Genomic DNA, 19873 nt, shown 5'->3' with positions numbered 1-19873 from the left:
CAAGAAGGATGGATTGCACCTGAATTGGAAGGGGACTAATATACTGGCAGGGAGATTTATGAGAGCTGCTTGGGAGGATTTAAACTATTAAGGTGAGGGGGGTGGGACCCAGGGAGATAGTGGGGAAAGAGATCAATCTGAGACTGGTACAGTTGAGAAAAGAAGCAAATCAAACAGGCAGGGACAAAGCAGAGAACAAGGTAGGGCTGATAAATTAAACTGCATTTCCTTCAATGCAAGAGACCTAACAGGGAAGGCAGATGAGCTCAGTGCATGGTTAGGAACATGGGACTGGGATATCATAGCAATTTACAGAAACATGGCTCAGGGATGGACAAGACTGGTAGCTTAATGTTCCAGGATACAAATGCGACAGGAAGGACAGAAAGGGAGGCAAAAGAGGAGGGGGAGTGGCGTTTTTGATGAGGGATAGCATGACAGCTCTGCTGAGGGAGGATATTCCTGGAAATACATCCAGGGAAGTTATTTGGGTGGAACTGAGAAATAAGAAAGGGACGATCACCTTACTGAGATTGTATTATAGATCCCCTAATAGTCAGAGGGAAATTGAGAAACAGATTTGTAAGAAGATCTCAGTTATCTGTAAGAATAATAGGATGATTATGGTATGGGGTATTAACTTTCCAAACCTAGACTGGGACTGCCATAGTGTTAAGGGTTTCGATAGAGAAGAATTTAAGTGTGTACAAAAAAAAATTCTGATTTAAATATGTGGTTGTACCTATGAGAGAAGGTGCAGGACTTAACCTACTCTTGGGAAATAAGGCAGGGCAAGTGATTGAGGTGTCAGTGGGTGAGCACTTTGGGGCCAGCGATCATAATTCTATTAGTTTTAAAATAGTGATGGAAAAGGATAGACCAGATCTAAAAGTTGAAGTTCTAAATTGGAGGAAGGCTAATTGTAATGGTATTAGGCAAGAACTTTCAAAAGCTGAATGGGGGCAGATGTTCGCAGGTAAAGGGATGGCTGGAAAATGGGACGGCTTCAGAAATGAGACAGCAAGAGTCTAGAGACAGTATATTCCTGTCAGGGTGAAAGGAAAGGCTGGTAGGTATAGGGAGTGCTGGAAAGAAATTGAGAGTTTGGTTAAGAAAAAGAAGGAAGCATATGTAATGTATAGACAGGATAGATCAAGTGAATCCTTAGATGAGTATAAAGGCAGTAGGAGTATACTTAAGAGGGAAATCAGGAGGGCAAAAAGGGGACATGAGATAACTTTGGCAAATAGAATTAAGGAGAATCCAAAGTGTTTTTACAATTACATTAAGGACAAAAGGGTAACAAGGGAGAGAATAGGGCCCCCTCAGATCAGCAAGGCAGCCTTTATGTGGAACCACAGGAAATGGGGGAGATACTAAATGAGTATTTTGCATCAGTGTTTACTGTGGAAAAGGACATGGAAGATATAGACTGTGGGGAAATAGATGGTAACATCTTGAAAAATGTCGATATTACAGAGGAGGAAGTGCTGGATGTCTTGAAACGCATAAAAGTGGATAAATCCCCAGGACCTGATCAGGTGTACCCTAGAGCTCTGTGGGAAGCTAGGGAAGTGATTGCTGGGCTTCTTGCTGAGATATTTGTATCATCGATAATCACAGGTGAGGTGCCGGAAGACTGGAGGTTGGCTAAATGGTGTCACTGTTTAGGAAGGGTGATAAGGACAAGTCCAGTGAGCCTGACGTCAGTGGTGGACAAGTTATTGGAGGGAATCCTGAGGGACAGGATGTATATGTATTTGGAAAGGCAAGGACTGATCAGGGATAGTCAGCTTGGCTTTGTGCATGCAAAATCATGTCTCACAAATTTGATTGAGTTTTTTGAGGAAGTAACAAAGAGGATTGATGAGGGCAGAGCAGTAGATGTGATTTATATGGACTTCAGTCAGGTGTTCTACAAGGTTCCTCATGGGAGACTGATTAGCAAGATTAGATCTCATGGAATACAGGGAGAACTACTGAACTGGCTCAAAGGTAGAAGACAGAGGATGGTGGTGGAGAGATGTTATTCAGATTGGAGGCCTGTGACCAGTGGAGTGCCACTAAGAACCACTATTTTTCATAATTTATATAAATGATTTGGATGTAAGCATAAGAGGTGTAGTTAGTAAGTTTGCAGATGACACCAAAATTGGAGATGTAGTGGACAGCGAAGAAGGTTACCTCCGATTACAATGGGATCTTGTTTTGATAGGCCAATAGGCTGAGAAGTGGCAGATGGAGTTTAATTTACATAAATGCAAGTTGCTGCATTTTGGGAAAGTAAATCTTAACAGGGCTAATACAATTATTGGTAAAGTCCTGGGGAGTGTTGTTGAACAGAGACCTTGGAGTGCAGGTTCATAGTTCCTTGAAAGTGGAGTCGCAGGTAGATAGGATAGTGAAGAAGGCATTTGGTATGCTTTCCTTTCTTAGTCAGTCAGAGTATTGAATACAAGAGTTGGGAGGTCATGTTGCGGCTGTATATGACATTGGTTTGGCCATTTTTAGAATATTGCATGCAGTTCTGGTCTCCTTCCTATCGGAAGGATGTTGTGAAACTTGAAAGGGTTCAGAAAAGATTTACAAGGATGTTGCCAGGGTTGGAGGATCTGAGCTGTAGGGAGAGGTTGAATAGCTTGGGGCTGTTTTCCCTGGACCCTCTGAGGCTGAAGGGTGATCTTTATAGAGGTTTATAAAATCATGAGGGGCATGGATAGGATGAATAGACAAAGTCTTTTCCCTGGGGTGGTGGAGTCCAGAACTAGAGGTTTAGGGTGGGAGGAGCAAGATATAAAAGAGACCTAAGGGACAACTTTATCATGCAGAGGGTGGTATGTGTATGGAATGAGCTGCCAGAGGATGTGGTGGAGGCTGGTACAATTGCAACATTTAAAATGCATCTGGATGGGTTCCTGAATAGGAAGAGTTTGGAGGGATATGGGCCGGGTGCTGGCAGGTGCGACTAGATTGGGTTGGGATATCTGGCCGGCATGGATGGACTGAAGGGTCTGTTTCTGTGCAGTACATCTGACTCTCTGACTGTATTTGCAGTCCTCATTTTCTCCTTATTATACAGTAGAGGCTATTACTTGATTTACTGGACAGGTATAATGGAAAAAAAAGGCATTTCTAAAACAAATGACAGGAAAATGAAGATAAAAATAAAATACTATTGCTGTGGAAATCTGAAGGGAACAAAGACTAAGAAGTACATAACTGGTCTGGCAGCATCTGTGGTGGTGTTACATATCACATCAGCAATGCAGTATATCTTTAAGGGACATACTGATGATATCACCATATCATGACATGTGACCTAATTAATATAAAGCTCTGTTTCCATCTTGAAATGTGCTGCAGTACATCCAAGTTGCTTATTTTGAGCCCCGATCTGCCAGTACCTGTGTGCATGTGGTGTACCTGTGTAGATACCAGGCTCTGTAATAAATATTCATTGAACTTTTCAGTACTCAAGATCCGTATCTGGGAGGTAACACAAGTGTCATAGCATGATTGTGGCGAATCATCAGTAATCCATGACACGTCACATCATGTAGAGTGAGAAACAGTTAATGGTTCAATTCCAATATGATTCTTCTTCTTAACCCAGATTCTGTAGAAGTTCAATTTGTTTTGACATGTGGACTCTTCTCTGTTCAGGTATTCTGGCATTTAATGACCTAAGGACCTAAAACCCTAAAATAATGTGGCATTACTTTTAGTTATCACTGATGACATATATCACCTAGTACATATCAGATATATTTTTTAAAGGCCTCAACATGTAGGCCTGCTTTTTATGCTGGCAATGATTGTGTAAAATTCACCGTCATTAATTCATTGAAACTAACAGCAACTTCAGGAGTTGACTCGGAATAGTGCAGAATAGGAAGATAATCCAGTTGTTACTGTCAATGCTTCACCAATGGGTGTGCTGTTGAGGCACCCACCAAATGCAAACAAAGAATTGATGAAAACCTCTACAATGTGGCCGTCAGTCTCTGTAAAAGCCCTCGCGACCTCGTAACGTATTGACTGAAGTGTGTGTGAGTTTTTGAACAGCATGCCAATTTCATATTTACTCCTAAGCAGATTCAATGGACTTGCAATGCAAATTTTATGTTTGTGGCAAGTCAAATTTCTCCAATGTAATAAACTTCATGTTTACATTTTGTTTGATATTTTAGTTTCTTTATTGTCCAAATGATCGCTTATTTTGCTGTCTGAAAAATATTGTTAAATACATGGTATGTTGTCAGAGTATTTCACTGTGGCTGCCAGCTGTGTGCAGATGCCGTTGACTTGGCACCAGGGTTGACCTGCCATTGAGAAACTTGAAAGGCTCATCAGTGAGATTGCAAGATTGGCAGCATATCCTGTTACTTCATCACTGAGAGCAATATTTAGCCTTTTCAATAGTTCATAGAGGCCTACCTCATTCCCTTGTTCCAGACTTGATGTTGATTGGTACCCTTCAAACTATATAACCAATTAAGCAACCCTCTCTGGTAGAAAGAGTCCTATGAGTCTTTTGTACACTATAGCTAATTACCTGAATTACCACCAGGCACACTGTTATACAAAACATTAGCAGGGTTTACTGCTTACTAGGGAATGCAATTATTAGATGAGAAATGTTTAAAAAGTAAATCAAAAGAATATGACTCAAATACTGTCCAGCAAAGAGAATGAAGAATAAATTGAAAGTCAGGGGGGAGAATGGGGTCCAAGGATACATGGGAAGGTGAGATCAAATGTGATTTTTGTTTTAATAAAATCTTTTTTAAAGTAGAAGATAATTAGGAAAAGGAGGAAATAATTTAGGAAAGCAAAGCAAATAATATGAAAAGAAAAAATAGTTTTCTGTTTTATAGGAGGATATTCAGAGAGATGAGATACTTAAGTAAAGAATTAGAAGAGAAACTGAGACTACATTGGTCCATTTTCATTGAGGTGTGTTAATGAAATTGTAGAAACATCAAAAGAATTAAAAGATAAGATCACAGGTAATGTAATTGTTTGTATGCAAGCATCCTGAGGAAATGAAGAAAGCTATAATGGAGTTTTTGACTATAATTCTGGCAGTTTTTTTCAGAAAGTTTGGAGAGTAACAAATATAATTGGTCGCTTCAAAAACCAAAGTCACTAAATAAACTGGAAAATTGGAGATATAGTGGACAGCAAAGAAGGTTACCTCAGATTACAACAGGATCTTGATCAGATGGGCCAATGGGCTGAGGTGCTGCATTTTGGGAAAGCAAATCTTAGCAGGACTTATACACTTAATGGTAAGGTCCTAGGGACTGTTGCTGGACAAAGAGACCTTGGAGTGCAGGTTCATAGCTCCTTGAAAGTGGAATCGCAGGTAGATAGGATAGTGATGAAGGCGTTTGGTATGCTTTCCTTTATTGGTCAAAGTATTGAGAACAGGAGTTGTGAGGTCATGTTGCGGCTGTACAGGACATTGGTTAGGCCGCTGTTGGAATATTGCGTGCAATTCTGGTCTCCTTCCTATTGGAAAGATGTTTGGAACTTGAAAGGGTTCAGAAAAGATTCACAGGGATATTGCCAGGGTTGGAGTATCTGAGCTATAGGGTGAGGCTGAACAGGCTGAGGCTGTTTTCCCTGGAGCGTCAGAGGCTGAGGGGTGACCTTATAGAAGTTTACAAAATTATGAGAGGCATGGATAGGATAAATAGACAAAGTCTTTTTCCTGGGTTTGGGGAGCCCAGAACTAGAGGGCGTGGGTTTAGGGTGAGAGGGACCCTAAGGGGCAACTTTTTCATGCAGAGGGTGGTATGGAATGAGCTGCCAGAGGCTGTGGTGGAGGCTGGTAGAATTGCAGCATTTAAGAGGCATTTGGATGGGTATATGAATAGGAGGGGTTTGGAGGGATGTGGGCTGGGTGCTGACAGGTGGGACTAGATTGGGTTGGGATGGCTGGTCGGCGTGGACAGGTTGGACCGAAGGGTCTGTTTCCATGCTGTACATCTCTACGACTCTATACACACATACATATACAGTCACAAATGCAGTTCATTCCTATACAGAAGCTTGTGATTTAGGAGCAGGAGTGGACCGTATGGTTCCTGATATGTGCGCTACAATCCATTAAGATCATGGCAAGTCTGATTGCTCCACATTTCTGATGTTGTTATTGAATGGGTTCCAGACTACACAGGTGAAATATCTTTAAGACACCACAGCCTGTGACGTCCCTGTATAAACGTACCTGCCTTACCTTCAGCTATGCTCTCTGTACAATGGAGTCATTCAATCTTATGCATAAAATGTACAGTAACATCAGAAAGCACAGCCCTCTGTTTGTAAAATCTTTGATTATCATCATGTAAATTGTATTAGCAAGCTTCGAGACAACTGTCTTTGTGGTATATATTATGTATATATATACTCGCATCTTTTACTGGCAGTAGTGTTTGACCCAAGCAACTACATAATTTGTGTACCTCCAACAACCACGCACTCTCTTACTATTCAAGGGTATATCTACCTCTGCCTTAGATATTTTAAAGCCTCTGCTACCAGTGCCTTTTGATGAAGAAAGTTCCAAAGACTGACCACGGAAAATTCTCTTTTCAGGGAATGCTTCCTCACCTAAAAATAAGAGTCTTTATGTTTTCAAAATCAGTAAGGACAGAAGATGGCAACTGAAATAAATGGATTGGAATCATGGTCATTGGGATGGATATAAGACAAAAATCAAAGCGCAGTGGTCAAAGGAAGTTTTCTACAATTGCAAAATATTGTTTGTGGTCTAACAGAGAAGTCATGTTGTGAATGATGCTCTTTTACTAATTAAAATATTTTAAATCCTGCTTCTGTAAGTGCTTTATGTCTGGATTATTTGACTTTCTATTGTTTATTTTTGTTTCAGTTTTACCTTTTTTTTCCTCTTATATGTGACTAAATTCACAATTGATAAGAACGTCAATTTGTTGCCTTGCTCAACTTGGGAGACTGATCTGTGAGAGGGCCTGTTAGATTGGTAGTACAATTCTTCTAATTTGTTCCATGCTCCACAGCAGCATTGTAGCATCAGAATCCTTGACCCCCAAATTTCAGCTCATGGCCCAATTTGGAGTCTCAACTACCTGCCGCACCTTTTCCCACCCCATCCCCGCTCAACTTTGGGCAGCCCTGGTTTGATGAATATGTAGATGGGCCTCTGAGGTAAACTCTGATGTTCCTTTGGCCTCACTAGTCATGTTGTATATTTGGTTAAAGATTGGAATAGAGCATACTGTTTGTTCTCAGCCCTTTAATAAATATTGTTTAAAAGTAACGTGGGAATCTAGTCAGAGCTTTTGTAAAGAGCCCATGCTAAAACAGCGAAAGTCTCTATCTCTGAGTTGTGTTCTAACCACATGCCCTCTTTCTGCTGGGTATCAACACAGTACCAGTTACTGCTATATTGAAAGAAAATTTTAATGAAATGAAAGAACAGAATAGTTTTGATAAATAAATACACAAGTCACTAGTGATGGTACTGAAAATAGATTTAACTGTCTAAAGGAAAATTTGATTTTGGCTCTCTATCTTGAACACATGCACTGGAATTATAAGAATGAATATTGGACTTGTACAGGACCTTTTTGAGTTATACGAAGGTCAAAAATACTGTGTATGACATGGTTAGTTCATTACAAGATGATAATGGAAAAAGAAAATGGAAGGAATAGAAAGTACATTTGTTTTGATGACACCAATTATGTTCTGAGGCTTGGGAAATTATGGCTTTTTTTCCATGGGACCTGAGAAAGCTTAAGGGGTGACCCAATAAGACATTTTTAAGATAATGAAAATCTATGATAAAGTGAATGATGAGAACACTTCCTCTGTTTACAAGACAATAATGAGAAGGCATAACTTTGAAATAATTATACGAATTAACTGAATGCTCTGCCACAAACTATCGTTTCAATAATTTATTTCAAAAGGGAATTGGGTATTTGCTTAAAGAAGAATCAAATGAGCCTGGAAACTCCAAATGAAAAACCATATGGTGCAGGATATAATAATGAAGCAAACCCTATTTGCTGGTTTGTGTTTGAGGTATTGACCTTAAGATGACATTAGTCTGATGTATCTCATTATCAATGTCATTTACTGGGGACACTTCTGAGGCCAATAGTAGTGAAACTATTACTTATTTTCCTGATTTTTTAAAAGTAAAATTGTAATTTGATAAGGGAAGATTTTTATATGTGCCTGTATAAGGGGAAGCAGAATTCAGCTCACAAGTAAAAGAAATGAGGAATGGAAAAATAAATTGTAATTCGTCTCTGATTGGGCAATACTGCTCTGATTAGTCTAGGAATCTTAAACTGGCAGAGAAATTTGTGTTTATAACTTGATGCAACTTACCATTCTTGAGAATCTCTAAGCTACAATTAATATTTGCCATGTTATACTTGAGAACTGTTTGTGATGCTACCAACTGAATGCAAAGAGAATAAATGATGGTATTTCTCAACTCCATTATACATTGCATGAATGTGCACACCATTCAGCCGCAAAGGGGAAAGAAAATCTCCCATTCAAGGTCAAAGTTCATATCATTGTTGTTGAGCCATATCTGTAGGAAGATCTACAGTCTCTTTGCTGAGTTGAAATTCTTTATTTTAAATCACTAGTAATAGAAATGTCATTTCTGCCTAACATGGGCATATTAGTGAGATTATTGCAGTAGTACACAGATTGCTTTTGCAAATTTACAATCAATGGGATTAGTACAACCAAAGTCATACTTCATGATTGACCATTTCCAGCTTTCTGGCAGCTATATCATATCTCTGCTATAGCATGGACAAAGCTAAGTTCTCAGGCAGGTAATAAAAAGAGACCCTAAATTATTTCAGATGCAGCACAGGTCAAACTCAAATGATTCTGTGCCTTGGCACCTGCCAGCAATTTAATGTGCAATGCTGTTTTCAGCTTTAACTGAGCAAGGCCACTTTAACAATCTCTGTTAAAGTTTTCAGCTCATTTATTATCATTCTCTGAGGTTAAAACATGCTGAAAAAAATTATGTACTGAGCTGTTATAAATGTAGCAATCAGCTCGACATCACTAGGTTTCATTTAATTTGTACACAGCTGTTCAAAAATGCTTTCTTGTCTACTTTTCCTTTCTTTCATGCAGTAATAATAGCTTCCACATGACCGAACGTCTCATCTGCAAAGTCCAAATATGTCAGTTTGAAGCTTAGGGTGGGAAGAATTTGGTGCTTAGTTTGGTAACAGTCTATTTAAACAGTGTAGTAGTGGGAGGGGAGGTGGGGCAGGCTTATTTGAGATTAGTTTGAAGGACAGATTGAGATGAAAGGGTGGTTCCCATGTGACTTGCTTTTTTTTGTCATCGCTGTTCTTGTCACCAGGCACATGCTGTTAATTGATCAAAGAGTCCTTTGTGAATTCTGTTCTGAGATCTTTGACATGATCAGTGTGTATGAAATAACATGAACAGTTAGATTGTAAATGGGGTCCTCTGCTTTTGAGGAGTTGCTCTGTATTACCCAGCTAACTCGCATGGCTGGTATGTTTGAGTGCTGCCAATACTTGAATCTCCGACTGTAAACACATTTCCTCTGGCCACAAAGCAGTGAATTTCATGGAACAACACAAAATGTGGCATTGTTTTCTCCTAATAGCAGGTTCTGTGAAGGTTAAACTACTATGTGGATGCACCTTTTCAAGATTTACAGCAAAGGTGTCTGAAATTGTTTTTACTTTAAATTGTTTCTTCAAGTACTATATGCCTCGAATGATCTTTACTAGGGAAAATTATTGAGATGTTAATTATTAATTGTCTCACACTGAAAAGGATTCACTTCACACTTTGACAATAGCATCGAGTTCCATTTATTTTCTATTTTTAAGCTGTGGCTTTGTTCCTCCAAATCTATTTTTTTTTGCAGTAATTTCATTAAGTCATTGGGTTTACCAATGTCCGTTTGCATTAGCTCAGTCTTAATTAGGTGTTTTCTTTAGTTACTTCTTACAGGAATGCTTACCATAATTAAATGTTCTGATTAGATAAACACTCTACTCAAAATAATTTTTCCATAATTAGACTTTTTTTTAGCTGCAAGACTTACCTTTATTAAGTAATTACTTTTATAGGAATCAATGGGTAGATTTTGATTTTATATTGTGAGATCATGTAAAATGGGTAAGAGCAAATTGTCAGCTTTCCCCTTACGATTTTTATTTCCTTTTGACTCCAAAAGTCTACTCCAAAATGCCTTTCTGAAGTGAAATAAAATATTGCGAATATCAATAAGAATGCATTGACATCAATAATCCATATTTGCCGTGTTGAGGTAGGAACTTGTGGGATTATTGAAGGTCTGTAATTCGAGACCAGATCTATTTCTGTTCTTTTAAATCAAAGTAGGAAATACTGAAAGTATTTAGTGGTTCAGACAGGATCCATGGAGAGAAGCAGTGTTAATGTTTCAAGTCATTGACCTTTCATCAAGAATGTTCTTGTCACTCATCATCTATGCGTGTCTAAATATGCCATCTTTCTTGTAACTGCAACCAGGCCAATGCAAAAGTTTCTTTTGGACACAAGCAGCAAGATTGAAGTGGGAATTCTGATGTTTGTGTGGCTAAAGATTTCCATAAATTTCACCCAGGCTTGGGACCTGGAGAGACACTTAATTTTGCTGCACTGGTAATAAAACACAGGAGATACCAGTTATAAGCGATTAAACCCAATTCGGTTGGTGTACAGAATGGGTACAATACGCAGTCTTCATTAGTGACAGGGACCATTATGTCCCACTGGCCAGTCACCTCAATCTCCTCATAAGGTGCTGACCTACCACTGTCCATCTGTTTCAATGGCTGCTTTACTGAAGAGTCTCTTCTCAACAAATGGATGGAATCCATTGCACTGGGCAATAAACAGAAAAGAAAAGGCTGCTGACACTTTGGGGAGCTGGGATGCCATGATCATGTGCAGGGTATTGACAGATGGCATGCTGGTTGATAACATGAAAATGACAGCCATGACTGACCTGGAACTTGATAAAGTGAAGATTGACATAGCTTCTATGCAAGAAATCAGACGCACCGAGGGCACGTCATTAGAGAATACTGTTACATGTTTATCTGACAGGAGGAGTTCTGAAATAATTTTAAGCAAGGTATAAGGAACTTCTGTTCTCGATGTTTGAATGACTGAGAATAGAATGTGATCTCTCCATCCAACTCTCAACTCCAGTTGAGTTAACCTCATGAGTAATTATGCTCCAATGCTGTGCTCTGCTACAAACCCAAAAGACCAATTCTGTGAGGAATTTAATACTGCCATCAGCCAAATCCCTGATTCGGTACATCTTTACTGATTAGGGGTTGTAATAAAGGTGTCCCTCCTGTTCTGGGTATCAAGGCCTGGAAAAGTAAATGAGAATGATCGGAGATAATTTGAGCTTTGGTGCTGACAGAATTTTGGGTAGCTAACATTTTCTGTCAGAACAAACAGTCCAATCGGTATGTTTATTTTTCCCCAGTCTCTATTAGGATGCTGATTGTATCAGGGATCAGGAGATTATCAGCCTGTTCAGACACACTACAACAGGAGGGATTTGAAGTGTCCTGGAGATATATAAGATCAAGGCATTGATACAAGGTGAATCTGATCATGGTCTCACAGTGCTCTCTGAACAAGGTTTGCACCATTGATATCACTCCCTAGTGTACACTGGGGTTAGGATGCAATCCTTGAAATGTTATCACTCAAAACACAAATGCCGTCTATGTTTCAACAATTCAAGAATTTAGATTGATAAATTCTTGATGTCACAAGGAATTAAGGGCTACGGGGAGAATGCTGGTAAGTCGAGTTGAAATGACCCTCAGCCATGATTGAATGGTGGAGTGGACTCGATGGGCCGCATGGCCTTACTTCCACTCCTATGTCTTATGGTCTTAACATCAACCCATTGCCTCCCCAGGTAAAAACCAATAGTTCCTCATTTTGATTGAATAGGTGCACTCCAGCATTCCCACAAAGAGTACTGAAGCTACATAGAAGATACAGGAGTGTACTCTCAAATATGGGAAACACGAGTGGAACAATGATTGATTTGTGGCTAATATCACTATGAGGGAAACTGTCATTTGAGGCCAAGTGATTTGCTCTCCTTAATCAAAATAGAATGGAACTGAATGCTTGAAGTGAAGTCCAGTGAGAGTTCATGCAAAATCTACTGTTTACAATGGTACCAAACTATCTGGATGTTGTTTGATGTGGAGAATGCATGAAAAGATCACAATTAAATTTGGTCCATCAACAGTTCTATAAAGAATAAAGATAGTGAAAGTCGTCATTGATTACAACAATCTATTGGAGAGATGGCTGGAATGTTACCTTGAGTTGTACTCGAGGGAAACCAGAAGATAAAGCTGTGGACAGCATAGAAAGTCTGCTTGTCATGCCAAGCCGGCTGTTAAACTGCAGTGGGGCAGTTTAACAAAATTATTGAATCACTTGCCATGGGCAAAGCTCCAGCAGGTGATGATGTACCATCTAAACTCCAGGCATAAGAAACTTGCACTCCAGTAGCATTTGCACTAATGCCCATCTCCATGGGAGGGAAGGGATCAGTGAGCCAGGATGCGGGTAATGCAAAGATTGTGAACCCATCCAAGAACTAGGACAACTGCAGTGATTGCAGTAACTATCTTCCTGCTGAGCACTGTGGGAACGATAGTGCTCTGTGTCAGTGTTTGTCAAATTGCAGATCTGTTGGGAATCCATGTGGCTTGAGAACTGGAAGATCCACAATATTCATGATCTTCTCTGGCCATCAACTGTAAGAGAAAGACTATGAACAAAGGAGATAACTGTTGCCTTCATTGATCTCACCAAGGCATTGAAAAGTGTGAACAGAGATGGTCTATTTGAACTGCTTGAGAAAATTGAGCAGCCTCAGCAGGCAGTCAATGTCATCCCCCCCCCCCCCCCCCCCCCCCTTTCCATGATATCATGAGCATAAGATCAGCTGTGAAAGAGCAAATTGGAACCCTTTGAGAACTGCAGTGAGGTCAGGGTTGTGTCCTGGCACTTAGACTCTTTGCTGCTGCCAAAAGCCTCCAGGCCATCTGCAGGGGTGTCCACTTTCTTGCCAAAACTGTTCAGGCTTGCTGCCCAGAGTGCTGCTGCACACTGACAATGCCCCACTAACATTCTGTACTGAGGGAACACTTTTTCAGTAGGAAATGGACACACTCTCTCAGATAAAGAGTCCAGAACTAGAGGGTGTAGGTTTAGGGTGAGAGGGAAAAGATATAAAAGAGACGCAAGGGGCATCTTTTCCACGCAGAGGGTGGTACGTGTATGGAATGAGCTGCCAGAGAAAGTAGTGGAGGCTAGTACAGTTGCAAAATTTAAAAGGCATCTGGGTGGATATATGAATAAGAAGGGTTTGGAGGGATATGGGCAAGGTGCTGGCAGGTCGGCTAGATTGGGTCGGGATATCTGGTAGGCATGGATGGGTTGGACCTAAGGGTCTGTTTCCGTGATGTACATCTCTATGACTCTAATTGTGGGGAGTTTGATTATTAACAATTGTCAGGAGACAAATGTCATAGTCCAATGTCATATCACCATCTATATGTATTGACAATATGATCCTGAAGGTGGTTATTATTTTCTTCTATCTAGGTTCCGTACTCAACAGTAATCTGTCACTTTGATTCTGAATTTAACAAATGCACTGCAAAAAGTGATGGCGTGCCTAAGCTGTATGGGAGAATGTTGAACAAGGGCAACTTGACTGAGAACACTAAGCTGCAAGTCCATGAAGTGTGCTGATGGTGCAAGCTTCTAGAGGGGTGAGATTGAGACGGTATTTCACAAAATCCCCACAGTGCAGAAAGAGGCCATTCAGCCCATCAATCTGCACAAATCCTTTGAAAAGAATCCCACCCAGACCCAGCCATCCCTGTAACCTGGCATTTCCCATTATTAATCCACTGAGCCTGTATATACCTCAGCACTATGGACAATTTAGCATGTCCAATTCACCTAACCTGCATGTCTTTAGTCTGTAGGAAGAGACCAGAGTGCACGGAGGAAACCCACACAGACATGGGGAGAATGTGCAAAATTCACCTAAATTTGGAATCCGACCCGGGTTCCTGGTGCTGTGAGGCAGTATTGCTGACCACTGAGCCACCGTGTCACCCTTGCCTGTTAGGAAGGAGTGAAGACTGAATAGTTTACACTTTATCTGTTTCAGAAATAGACTTGGAATCACTTGGCAGAAAAAAAATACGAGTTGCAAGGATATGGGGGTGCTAATTCCATCAGCATACTCATTGATAAGTTAACAATAGGGCCTGAAGCCACTCCAGAATATTCATTGGATGGTTGACAGCAATATAGTCAAAGATGGTTAACTGACACTGGGTGATATATTTCCAAATCCAAATGATCTGTGGCTTGGAGAACAACTTACAGGTGCTGGCATTTCCATGTATCTGCTCGCCTTCTAGCTGGAAGTGGACATGGATTTGGAAGGAGCCTTGGTGAATTTCTGTAGTGCGTCTTGTAGATGGTACAGACTGCTGCTACTGAGTGTTGGTGGAGGGAGTGGATGTGATACCAAAGAAGCAGGCTGCTTTGTCCTGGATGGTGTCAAGCTTTGAGTGTTGTTGGAGCTGGACTAATCCAGGCAAGTGGGTACTATTCCATCACACCTGACTTGTGGAAAGGCTTTGGGGTGTCAGGAAGTGTGTTTCCTAACCATAGGATTCGTAGCCTCAAACATATGAAGCATAGTATTTATGCGGCTAGTCCAGTTGATTTTCTAGTCAATGGTAACACCCCAGGTGTTGTTTTAATGGGGAGTTTAGCGATGGTAATGCCATTGAATGTCAAGGGGCAATGGTTCTATTCTCTCTTGTTGGAGATGGTCATAGTCTGACACTTTCATGGCATGAAAGTAACTTGCTGCTTGTCACCGCAAATCTGGATATTGTCCAGATGTAGTTACATAACATTATAATGCAAAGCATCCTCTTGCAAGGTAGAAGACAGCTCCCTTCTTCCACTGACTCCAAGTTGTGGATCCAGTTGCAAAGTGTCATTTGCTATACACACGAATTGACCAAAGAACCTGTGCAAATGAGTTGAAAAGCTTAAGGAATCGCTTCAGATTTGCATAAACTCAAAAGTAATAGCCATTTAGGTAAATTGTTTGCAGACAAACTAGGTTTTTTTACCATGGAAATAATTGAAATTCTGGTAGTGAAAGATTTAATGTGAATACTTCTTTTGTTTTATCTTTACATATACTTACATGCATTAAGCATGTTTCTTGCATGTTCAGAACTGTATGTCATTCCATCAGAATGGGAGCCTATGTTACTGGAAGGGGAGGAAGGGTGCTCCGGTTTCCTCCCACAGTCCAAAGATATGCAGGTCAGGTGAATTGGCCCATAGTATTAGGTGTATTATTCAGAGGGAAATGGATCTGGGTGGGTTACTCTTTGGAGGGCTGGTGTGGACTTGTTGGGCCGAAGGACCTATTTCCACACTGTAGGGAACCTAATCTTAAAAAAATGATGCTGCACCAATAGAGTTTGAGACCAAGCTGTTGGTCCTTTGCCCAGTGAATGGAAAGCAGGTTGAATGAAGAACTGAGTGAGGAGCTCTGTCACTAATAACTTTGTTTCACTATGAAGGCTCTGGCTGAGCCACTTCTCCTGCTGCATGATAATTTGTTGTCTTTTTCTTTTTGCTTGCCCATCTTTTTTGAGGTTTGAATGAAGAATGTTTAAATTAAAAGTGCACTTCAACAGGGAAAAGTAATTGTTTGAAAAGAAACCTACACTGTAGGCTTGTTAGTTAAAACAGATATTGGAAACCTGTTAAGATCCCACTCAAAATATATATAAAAGAGCTTGTGATCTGTACTGAATTTCTAAATATTTATGAGACGGCCTACACAAATGTTTAAGTGACTACTTCTGTTAATTGTTCACTTGAAGAGAATAGAATTATTTTATGTACACTCCACTTTGCTATTCAATTAAAGAATGACTATAAGGAATTATTCCTATATTCATTTGTATAGTTTATATGCAAAATCACATAACTTCATGTGTGGTGTTAGAACGTGTACAGCTGCTGACTTGCATGTTGATTTGGTTTTGATGCACATGTGCTACTCAAACGGCTATAACCATATCAATTGATTTAATAATATAAATCAGAATATGGTGAATAAAGTTTCTGAGAGTCATATCACTATTATACAGCTACAGTTAACTTTGTTGTATGAGTTCTTCAGATGTGATGCAAAGAGTTCAAACATTTTAAAATTACTTTGCAATTGCTTTACTCCTGGACCAAAATAAACAGTAGAAGAGTTTGGGCACATTGTTCAGTGACTTTGTATACGATTTAATAATTGATTTATAACTCCAAAACTGAAGGAGTTTTAAAATTTCTCAAAGACAAATATTAATGTTTATATTATTGCATAACAGGAATCACATCCCATACAGTTGGGTATCTCTCAACAATGGAGTGTAAAATAGGTGCCTGACCAAACCAGCCTTCTTTTCATCAGGTGGGTTACTTGACTTTAAAATGACTGCTTTGTAATCAAGAATGTCATTAAACCAATCCAGAATACCTTATTGCTTCCACTTATGCCATTCCAGTAAATTGGACATTGTACCATCATCCAGTTCATTCAGGGGTCAGGAGACATGATCAATGGGAAATCTCACAGATGACACTAACCTGTTGGTTCTGTCTGCTTTTAAAGAGACAGACTGTTTGGTCACATTCTCCCAATACTAATAAAAGTGACCAGCATAATTAAGTACTGCTGAAATGATAAAGTATCTGCTTGTACTGTTCCAGTATTCCTAATACAATAAAGAATTAGCGGCTCCACCTTGTATATGTGTGTAATATAATTGCAACTGGAGGGCTGAAGGGCCAGTTTCTGTGCTGTATTGTTCTATGTTCTTTTGTTTAATAATATTTGTGCTCTTCGTTTAAGATCGAAGTACCTTTCGAGTACTCTGTAAATTCTATCTTTTTGTTATTTACCATTATACAACTGTAATATTCTTTACCTTGAGGTAAATATTGCCAGCAGATTGTGTGTGTGTGTGTGTGTGTGTGTGTGTGTGGAATTAAGTCGTAGATTATGTTTAGTTCAGGAACCTTCGATAACTTACCATACCGTAGTGGGGTTGATACAGTTAGCATGGCTCATGTACACTCATGAATTGTTCCATATCCAAATTCATCCTTGGCCAGTACACAGATACTTGTGCTAACTGTCTTGTATATTCAATACCTATGTGTCCCTTCTGTAACATGGACATGATGTATTGGTATAATGCTTTTGGACTTCCTCTTCCCTTGAAAATGACTTGTTGCTATAGATAAAATTTGGTTCTTCATTGTCAAAATGAATTAATTCTCTCAAGTGGTATTTGAATACTGTTAGGCCACCCCTGGATAATGACCTTTTGCAACTCCTTATGGTTGTTCATCTTTCTCTGTTGCTACATGCAACAGTTTTCACTGGCTTTGGCCAAAGTGTAACAACCCAACCTTGAGAATGTCTTTAACTTTATAGCTTAGAGCATTGACATGTAGATCAAGAGGAGTGCTATGGTCATTGTATGGGCTGAGTAATCTGCTCAACATGTCAGATGTAATTGTCCTGGAACCTGGCTGTACCTCACTTCTCCACAGTCATATCCTTACAATTATTCACTTACTTGATTGTGTCATGTGTAACCTGTTCTGCCACAGTGGTTATGGTTTAATTTCATGAAATGTGATGGTATACCAAAATCTTTGCATACTGGTAATCCTGCCACAACAAGAATTATAAGATTGAGTCTTTCAGGATGCCACAATGAGTATTGCACTCTGATTCTGCCAATGCATGCAATTAGTGATCTATGATACGTGTGGTCAGTCTTTCATAGATTGTAGCGTGGAGCATCACTTATAGAGTCTTGCAGACTGTGTGCAGAGGTAATATATTTTAGTATGTTGTTCTACTTTTTATAGCCAATGATATAGGTCACAATCACCTTATAACATCAACATGGTGTGTCAGGTTAATAACTGTGGTCACCTTCTGAAATTCACCTTTTACCTTGTTGACTCTGAACCTCAATGGATATGCTTACACCTTTTTGTTAAGTTCCCTTGCAGCCAGTGTTAAAGTGATGTATTATCTTATTAGTCGCATGTTATAGTCTGTTTATTTGCTTTGGAACTGGACTTCCTGCACGTGGGTACCCAACATTCTTGGTGCCACAGGCTTTATTGATATCAAAAGGTTGAACTGCTTTTCAACCATTTATTTGTTCCCATGTCTTTTCTTAAAACATGTGTGAATACATTTTGCTTTAACTGTTAGGATTTGGAAAAATGTCTTTTTGTGTGGGAAAGGGTCAGAAGAATCCCAAAACATGTCATGGGTTGGAGTTTCTACTCTTGAGCCTGTTACCTCCTACTGAGTGTCTGCATGTGTCCATATCAGGCAAAAATGCTTCTGTGATGCTGTTCATGGTAGAATAAACAGATTCTGAGTGAGTGCACTTGTGAAAGCAGTGATTTGCATCAGCTGTCAGAGGGCTCTAATATCTGGAGAATACAAAATCAATGTCTCCAGTATGGAATAAGAAGAAAATAAACCATGGGGTTGCACGGTGGCGTAGTGGTTAGCACTGCTGCCTCACAGCACCAGAGTCCCAGGTTCGATTCCAGCCTCAGGCGACTGTCTGACTGTGTGGAGTTTGCACATCCTCCCCGTGTCTGCATGGGTTTCCTCCGGGTGTCCGGTTTCCTCCCACAGTCCAAAGATGTGCATGTCAGGTGAATTGGCCATGTTAAATTGCCCATAGTGTTACGTGCATTAGTCAGAGGGAAATAGGTTTGGGTGGGTTACTCTTCAGAGGGTTGGTGTGACTGGTTGAGCTGAAGGGCCTGTTTCCACACTGTCGGGAATCTAATCTAATTTTGATGATGAAAATGGGTATAATAAAAATTTGTTATCCATGTGTTTTGAGAAGCGTGGGATTTTTAAATGTAGTGTCCCTTTAAGAGTAAGTTGGGCTGGAGAGCATTTTGAAAGGAAACCAATTGCATTCCTGACTGTGGCATAATTTGGTTCCAAAACGTCCCCATGTCCATTTGTGTTACCAATGGGATGAACAGCTAAAAAACAAAGGATAAATACAAAATGAATTGTAGTGGTGAGAGGTTACAACATATAGAATTTGTATACAGAGGAAACAAGAAAATTTCTCTCTAAATGACACCCAGGTTTCTCTTTGCTAGTTTTTGACCAGAACCTAGTGTTGTGGCAGGGCTCTGAAAATAGGGGAGACTGTGTTATTGTGTGCTTTGTACTTGGAGCAGACAGAATACTGAGGCAGAAAGGGTGTGAGATTATGGATTGGATAAGACTTGTTACAGCTGCCAGAGTCTACCAAAGTTTTCAAAGGGGTTAGAGAAGGATGTCTGGTAGTGATTCTGTGTCATCTGGGCTGTCACAACCCGAGAAGAGGAAGATTTGTAGATGTTTGCTTTTGCCAGTGCTCACTGTGTTTGGGACCCTTGAATGAAATATGGGTGCTGGGCAATGTGGTTTACGTGTTGAAACATTTGGTTACGTGGTGGGAGAGCCTACAAAATTGAGGTAAAAATATTGTATTTGTGTATTTGTAAATAACAGAATAGCGCTTTTCATTGTGAATGATGTTTCATAAAGTGAATGACTGATTAACAATGTGAAATTACAAACATGGTTGGAAAGTTGTGTCAACAGCTTCCTGAAGTACATTAGTTG

The 19873-nt window shown here is 39.9% G+C and overlaps 1 protein-coding gene across 3 annotated transcripts in view; it reads left to right on the top strand.

Moving 5' to 3' along the window:
- The window catches only part of frmd6 (FERM domain containing 6), a 131188-nt gene that overhangs the window by 17798 nt on the left and 93517 nt on the right, over positions 1-19873 (top strand). Inside the window, exons 1-2 of one of the 3 annotated variants that reach the window (XM_060829182.1) lie at positions 13808-13868; positions 16530-16612. The exons of the other annotated variants lie outside the window; for them this stretch is intronic. The gene's annotated coding sequence lies outside the window, so the exon portion shown is untranslated. Of the gene's footprint in view, positions 1-13807; positions 13869-16529; positions 16613-19873 lie in introns of those variants that run through there. 3 annotated transcript variants of the gene reach the window in all.

The sequence above is a fragment of the Hemiscyllium ocellatum genome, chromosome 8 (assembly GCF_020745735.1).
Source record: "Hemiscyllium ocellatum isolate sHemOce1 chromosome 8, sHemOce1.pat.X.cur, whole genome shotgun sequence".
In the NCBI taxonomy this organism is placed as follows: Eukaryota; Metazoa; Chordata; class Chondrichthyes; order Orectolobiformes; family Hemiscylliidae; genus Hemiscyllium; species Hemiscyllium ocellatum.
The sequence above is the reverse complement of the archived record's forward strand: the minus strand, read 5'-3'. Positions and strand labels throughout refer to the sequence as shown.